Genomic DNA, 8,427 nt, shown 5'->3' with positions numbered 1-8,427 from the left:
AAGTTTTGTATATTTCATGTACTGTTTTAATTTATTTTGCTTATTACACCTCATATCTAGCCCTCTTTATCTGGACTATAATATCTAGAATTACAATTACATGTGATATTAATTTTTAGTGGTGTAGGTCAAGGGTAAGTTTAAGTTATTGGGGCACTGGTGCTGTACAAATTTCTAAGTTCAAGTTACATAGAAACAAATTTTTATTTTGTGTTTAATGCTTTTGTTTAAACAAAACACAGTAGTTACAATACAAGCTTATCAAATAAGTTTTTTGAAGTTATTCTTCATAAATACTACATAAATGCCAATGTTGTTAGTTAACTTGTCAAAAATACTTATTTAAACTGTAATTTTTTTATAATAGAACAGTTCTGGTTCAAACAAGGCTGCTACTCATATTGGCTACCCAAGATAACTCAATCTAGTTTTAAAATTTCATAATTTTTTGGATAAATTAGGCTAAAACAAGTTTTCCTCTTTTTTTCAAAATAGTTTTTTTTAACTTCAAAATCAATTAAAAAACTTTTATTTTAAAATTTTCTCATAATAAAAAAAAATTCAAGCTATTGGTTTGTTAATACAGATCCTAGCAAAGCAAGTTGGCTGAAATATATAAAAAAAAAATTCACATAATTAATTATTTTTTTAAAGTTTTTACTTATTTAATTTTTACGTTTGTCTGTGTTAAGCCCATAAGGGGTACGACATTTTTTTAAATAAAAAATAAAATAAAACTATGCATATAAGCTTTCATTATGAAATACAAGCCAGTATTTACAGGTTTGGAAAAAAACCTGGAAGTGGAATTTTGAAAATACCTGGAATTTGACAATTTAGGCTATAAAAACCGGAAAAAACCCAGAATTTGAGAAAATTTGAAAAAAACCTTGAATTGGAACAAAATCACTAAAAAACCTGAAATCTCGAACAAAAAGTTTTAGTTTAGTTAAGTATATTGAACAAAAACAAAAAAAAAATGCTTTAAAATTTTTTGGTTCAATGACCTGGATAGCAAAAAGACCTCTTGGTCATCAAGTTGCATATCCAAACTTAATCAAAATTATAATAAGCTAAAAATTTAAAAGAAAAAAAATTTTAACTCCAAAACGAAAAGCTCTATGAAAAATTAGACTATTAACTTTACAACATTAAATATTATTCTAAAAAAATTAAAGAATTTTTATACACACATATATCTAACATTATATACACATAAAGTATATATCTAACTCTACGTTAAAAGGTTAAGTTTTTATCTGGAGTTTTAGTTTTAAAATTCATCCAGAATTTTGCAAATAAATTAACCTTTTATATGATTTAAAAAAGAAAAAAAAGTAACAAACAAAAATATAGAACCTAAAAGAACTATAAAACTGGAAAATATTTGTCAAAAACATTTGGCAACTCTGTATCAATAAAATAGTAACTTTTGTGATATTGTTAAGTTTGTAAAAAGTTTCTGCTATAAACATATGCACCTTAAATTTCTCAGAAACTAATTTCTTGGAGGTTAAAAAAATTACTAATAAACCATCTTCTCCTCTATTTTTTGAGCTAGATACCTCAAACTTTCAGGTAACATTCCTTTTATAGTTTTAAAGACTTTAAATGTTGGGATTTAATAAAAAGTAAAAATAAAATTTTAGATAGAAAATAGGTGGCTTAAAATTATGTTTCAAAATAATAATGTTCTGCATTTGCATATTAGTAATGGATTTCCTTTTAAAGTTTGAAAACTATTGGTTGATAAATGAAAGGGAAGATACATTTTTAGTGAAATAGTCTTTTTTCTCATTTTTAGTTTGTACCTTCATTATGTACCAATTGAGTTCACTAACTTTGATGGCTTATTTCTCAAAAGTTACTTTGATTGTTGTTTAGCAGTTATTTCTTTTAGCCAAAATAAAACTCTATAAAATAAAACTAACTTGTAAAACTCAAGTTATATTCGCAAGTTATATATAACAAGTTTTCATAGTTTAATCAAGTTGTATAAAAAGATAAGTAATACAAGATTATAATAGAAGATAAGTAGGTTAATATGTGTTTTTACTAAAGGTTAATTAATAGTATATTAACATAATTAATATAGATTAATATATAATATATTTATAACAGTCAGATTATACAACATGTTTTGTATCTAATATTAACTATTATATATAGTAATTATGGCTTATCTTTAGTAAATACACATTTCACCTACTTTATCTTCTATTCTTTTCTTGCAATACTTATTATTTTTTTACAGAACTCTGTGGAACTGTGTTAACTTCCTTAACACAGAGAAACATATAACAGTTCAATAAAGAAAAAGTACAGTCCAAACTGTTTTTATTAAAATCAAAACATATTTTTATTTGTAGATTGACTTAATATTCAAAAAAAAGAGATGAAAGTCTTTAAGAGTACATAAACAAATTTTTATACCTATATGTACAGTAAATTTGCCAAGAATAAGATTCCTTTTTTTAGAGATGCACTAGAGCTGTCCTCCAATAAGAAGTTTATATAGTAGACAAGTAATTAAATATTTATTATAGCACAGAGCAGGTAATCTTATAAAGAAGCATTTAATCAAAAAAGTAGTACAAAGTTTTAAAAATAGTAAAATTTGTCTGTTGGCTAAATAAAAAATTACAAGTTATGATATTTTTGTGGTAGTTTTAAATAGATGGCTGTCTGGCCAAATTTACAAAAAAATTGTGGGATAGATGATTAAACAATAAATAAGCTGTGCTAGAAGTTAAAAAAAGCTCAATGATAATCATTTATACGCACTTCTGTGTAATAAAAAAAAGTATTTTTTTAAAAAAGCTCTTTTTTTTTTTGATCTGCAGAAGTTGTTGGCAAGCGTAAAATACTTTTTACGACAATGATTTTATTTGGTTAGCCATGCATGATACATTTCTACCTAGAATTTTTGAATTTGATACTTAATCTTTTGAACCTTACAATCTCAGAGAGTTATTTTATTTTTAGTCCTATATCTTTTTTTTCTACAACAGATACTACTTGAATTAATTTTATTGTTGGTATTTAAAATTTCTAGTTCTGCTCTGTATAAGTTTGTAGAATTTATTATATAAATGGAAATTATAAAATGTGAAACTACGTTACAACAATTTTTTAGATATAAGGACCTCAAAACTTTATTTAAATAGCATTCAATTAGTTGATTAGTAATAAAATATTATAACTAAAACAAACTATTGCTAACATTAATTAAAAATAAAAAAAAGTTGATAAATGCGTATAGTTATATAAATAATAATTTTATAAATGCGCATGTTTTTATATACACAGATATATAAAAATAATTCAGTTTTTGTAGTAAAGTGAAAAATGCTTTAATTTGCATTTTAGTTTCTAGCTCTCATAAGATAAGTTAAACTTACCAATTTTCATCTCTTATATAAAAAAATACTTTGTTTTTTGTTATATAATTAAAAGAGGTATGTAGTAGCTAAGAAAGAAACCTACATTGTAGAATTAACATATATAATAAAGTATTAATTTCAATTTTAGTTTTCCATATTTAGTTGAAGTCTTTTTTAATTCTATGCCGTTACAAACAGCTATATTTGATTTTTTTTTCATATATATTTTAACAAGTTTTTATGTAAGTTATTATAAATATTTTTTTTACTTATCCAAGCTTAATTACTGATAGAAATACATTAAAACTCAAATATGAAAAATTACAAAATATAAATACTAATTACTATTATTTTTTAAATGCTTTAGAATCAGGTAAAAGGTTAATTAAAGAATTAGGTTGTTTCTTTAATTAGTCTAATTTTTTACCACTAAATATTAAACTTAGATCTAGTAATTATATTATCAATAGTTAGACATCTATGAACATAACATTAAAAAACCAAGTGTTGTATAATTTTTTCATTTATATTAAATAAATATACTCATCTAAGACAAAAGGTTGCAATTAGTAAATTATTGTTTTTTAAATCTATTATAAAGTTAATTAAGAACTCATTAAAAATCTCGTGTATATACATCTAGTTAGAATATATCTAATTGTAAAATTATACATAGTTTTATTTTATAACTATAAGTTTGTATAACAACTTGAAGAAATTATCCTTTTAAGTTTATATAATTTTTGAATGGTAATATTTTACACTAATAAGTTTTTATGACCTATAATGAATTTTGTTCAAAACTTTAAAAGCAATAAGAGACTTATGAATTATCTATATTTTTTAGGTAAAAATTCAGTTTTTTGAAATATGATATTTAGTTTGTTTGTTATAGCCTATTTAAAGCTTTGAAAGTTTAGTTTTTTAAGTTCAGTTTTCAGTGTTAAAAGATACATTGTTATGATTTCACTGTCTAAATAGGACATTCTCATAACTATTTTATTTGTTATTAGTTTAGGTAATTACCCATTCCTGAGTTTTACAAATTTCAAAAAAAATAGATGAGAAAAAACTGTTTTTAATGTTTTTTTATTTATAAATTACTTCAATTGCTTTCAACTTGATGATAAACAAAATCTTGATTATGTAAGGGTATAAAAAGTTTGTAAAATTATCAGTTGTTGTACAAATTTAAATATTTTATCTAGACAAGGGAAAAATATCTATAGTTGGAAACTTTTTGTTGAGGTTAATTTTAAAGATAATTATTTTTACCAAAAATAACACAAGCTCTTCAATGAAAGATAAAAGTATGAAGTAAAAAGTCACTTTTTCTGAAAAATAAATTCAAAATAAACTTTTGTGGTTCAGTTAGTTTTGTAGAAGGTTCTGTTACAAAAACCAAAGCTTAATTGATTTAATGTTAATATTGAAAATTCTATATTTTTATTAAACTCAAGTAAACTTAGAAACTTTAAATTGTTCAAAATTTGTAGATTTTTACCCTGGCTCTGTTGGTTTAGGAATACTTTTGGGTTTTAGGAGGTTTATTTAACACTTAGTTTATTTCAATAATTTAAAACAATATTTTTATCTACTTGCGTTTTTTCACCCAATTTATTTTAAATTAGAGGTGGAGTAAAATGATTGATTAGTTTTGAAATTGAAAACCATAACTGTATACTCTTAAACCCATAGGGTCTAGTCTAGATGCATTTATTATACAAAAAATACCCTTGGGTCTTATATGAAAGCTTAAAAATATAGACTATAAGTAAGTTTTTATAAAATACAAAATTTTATAATAAATCTTGAGATATACTGTTACAACAAAATGTTTTCTTTACAAATGTTTAAATTAAATTTTTTGCTGAAAATTTAAAAAATCACTGTTTAAATTTTTGAACTATAAGTTATATCTATATCAAGTTTAAGAAAATATTCCTTAAATAGTTAAAAAGGTTTCAAGTATAAGAATTTCTAAAATATTAAACATTTAAAGTTTTAGATGGTATAAACAAAAAAAAGGGTGTTCCTTTTGATTTTTTAAGTTAGAAAAATCTTTATCTATACTAAAAAAGATTAAAATCTTTTAACATGCTGTAAATATTAGGAAAAAAAAAGTTAAAAATGAAAGAAAAAATGTTTTCTAGTTAAATAGTTTTTTTTACGTTTATAGTTTTCACCTTCCATTAATAATATTTTGAACCCAGTGACTTTGATTGTTTATATCTCAAAAGTTATTTATTTTGATTTTTTTCAAGATAAGAAGTGTCTGATAGCTAAAATATTTTTTTTGTAAATTATGACCAACTTGTAAAAAATAGGTGGTATTATGTTATAGGTAACCTTTTCTTTCTTTTACTTTTCTTAAATAAATATAGAAATATATGTTGTTTAGTTTGTTGTTAAAGCGTGTTTTATGGTCCAGTTATCTATCTTTAAATGTTTGTGCTTTATAATTCTATATTTATTATTCTTGTTATGCTGTGTGATTTAATTTTGTCTTTAAAAATAAAATATATGTTAAATAGTGTTTGTCCTAAAGATATGATGGACTAGTTCTTCAATCACATGTTTTTTAATAATATTTGAAATAATATTTTAAGATTTTGTTGTTGTCACTTGATATTGTAGTGTTATTTTATGCAACTGTGTTATAGTTTGATGATACTAAGTTTAATTATTTGATATTTTAAAAAAGTGATTGGATTATATAAATAGTGATTAATCACTTTAACTTAACTAATTGAATTCAAATTTTTCTAGGTACTGTAATTTTAAATAGTTTGTATATTTTTTTTTGTTTTTTAACAAGCTGTTGATTATTACTAATTTTAATAAAATACTTTCTTTTAGTATATTTTAGAGCTGTTGTTTTGACAGTTTTGCTTTCTTGTGTTAAAAGAATATTGGTGCTCAGTAATTAGTTTAGTTTTTCATAGACTGCAATAGGTTTGTCAGAGGTGATTTGGATTTTTAAATGAGTTCTATGTTAAAAAATCAGTTCTACCATTTTTTAAAATCTGGTAACTTTTCAGTGTTTTATAGTATTAATGTTATTATAATAAATTGCATTTAAGTTCAACATTTTTAATGAAAAATTAAAAGCTAAATTAACGGCATAGGGAGGTCCAAATTTTTTTTATTACAAAAAATAACATTGGCTATTTTATGAAAGCTTCAAATATAAACTGCAAGCCAGTTTTTATAGAATTGAAAAAATTTATTATACTTTTAAGATAATTTATTTTTTCTAAAAAGTTTCTAATACAAACATATGGACAGTAGACTTTTCAGGGTCAATTTTTTTAGAAATTTTGAAAATCACTAAAAAACTGTCTTCTCCTTCATATTTTGAGCTAGAGACCTCAAACTTTTAGAAAATGCACTTTTTATATTTTAAAAGACTTTTGGATTTTAGAAAAAAAAAAAATTTCAGATAAAAAAGACAAAAAAAAGTGTTTTTTTTTGATATAAATTTTATTTTCCAAAATTATAATACTTAATCACCTTATAATAAGCTAATATAACTCTGCTCATTTAAAAAATTTTTAAAGAGCTTCTGATAAACGATTTAGTCTAAGTTGATCATATTTAGTGATTTTGCAATTTTGTTTTGATTAAAGAGCACTGGCAGTAATACCACTGCAAAACTCTAGTTTTGAAATAAACTTAAAATCACTACAAGTAAATTGTTTATTTTCAAAACTAAAAAAAAATGTTTTGCATTTAATCTATTTATTTAGTTTAGTAATGGACTTACTGTGAAAATTTGGAGGAAATTTGTTAAAAAATAAAGGAGAATATAGATTTTTAATGAATTTTTTTTCACATTTTTGGTTTGCTCCTTCCATAAGGAACCTATTGAGCACACTGATTTCTTTGATTGCTTATATTTAAAAGTTACTTTTAAGTGTTAAAAATGTCTGATAGCTTAGATAAAACTCTACCAAATTAGAACCAACCTATAGCTCTAAAATTAAGGTAGACATGTTATTTACAAATTGATCTTGTTTTATAGAGTTTCTACTAAGCTTCAAGTTGATTTTTACTGTTTAAAAAAACTCAAATTAGTTTTCAAGTTATTACGGTCAAAGTCAGGCCGCATAATAGGTTCCTTATGGGAAAAGAAAACTAAGATAGCAAAAAAAGACTATTTTACTTAATATCTACCCCTCCTACATTTTTTGAGCAATCCAAGTTTTCAGTCTAATCTTTATACAGTAACAAAAAAACGTTACATTAGACTTTAGAAAATTTCAAGTGAAAATACCTTAAAAAAAAAGATTTTTTTTCTCAAATTTAGTTAAATTTATAAGTATTGTTTTTTTCTTATAATGTAAGAAACATTTCCTGAAAGTCTGAAGAAGATTGCTTGAAAAATAAAGAAGATAGACTTTTAGTGATTTTTAAATTTTCCAATAAAATTGACCCTAAAAAATTGGCGGTCCATACGTTTGTATAAGAAACTTTTTCCCAAAATAAGATATCTCAAAAGTTAAATGATATTTCTGAATTCTATAAAAACTGGCTTGTAGTTAATATTTTTAAGCTTTCATATAAATAGCAAATTTATTTTTGGAAAAAAAAAAGAAGTCTTGGATCCTCCTATGGCCTTAAACAAAAATGAAGTGTTTATAAAGTTAAATAAGCAAGCATAGCAACCAGGATTTAAAAATTTTTGATATAAAAGTATTGATATCACTTTTTATGAATTTAATTGAAAATCATATTTAAATATTTTCAGGTAATATAACTTTCAAATGTTGTCTAGAGTTGTTAATAACCATTTCTAAAAGAAAAAGAAGTACTTGTGTTATCTTTGACCAATTTGTGTGATCATTTTTAATTTTAAAAATGTGTTTTATTTTAATTCCTAAACTCTGTCTTATAATATTTTATTAATATGCAGGTTCTTTATATAGTTTTCTGTACTTTTAATTATGAATTATGAACTTGAAATAATATACTAACACATATATTTTATAAATAAAATATTTCAGTACTGCCGTTTATAAATATCTTTGAGGAAACTCTTACT

This window comes from Thalia democratica, chromosome 4 (assembly GCF_965202585.1).
Source record: "Thalia democratica chromosome 4, ktThaDemo2.hap1.1, whole genome shotgun sequence".
Taxonomy (NCBI): Eukaryota; Metazoa; Chordata; class Thaliacea; order Salpida; family Salpidae; genus Thalia; species Thalia democratica.
Note: the sequence above shows the minus strand (reverse complement) of the source record.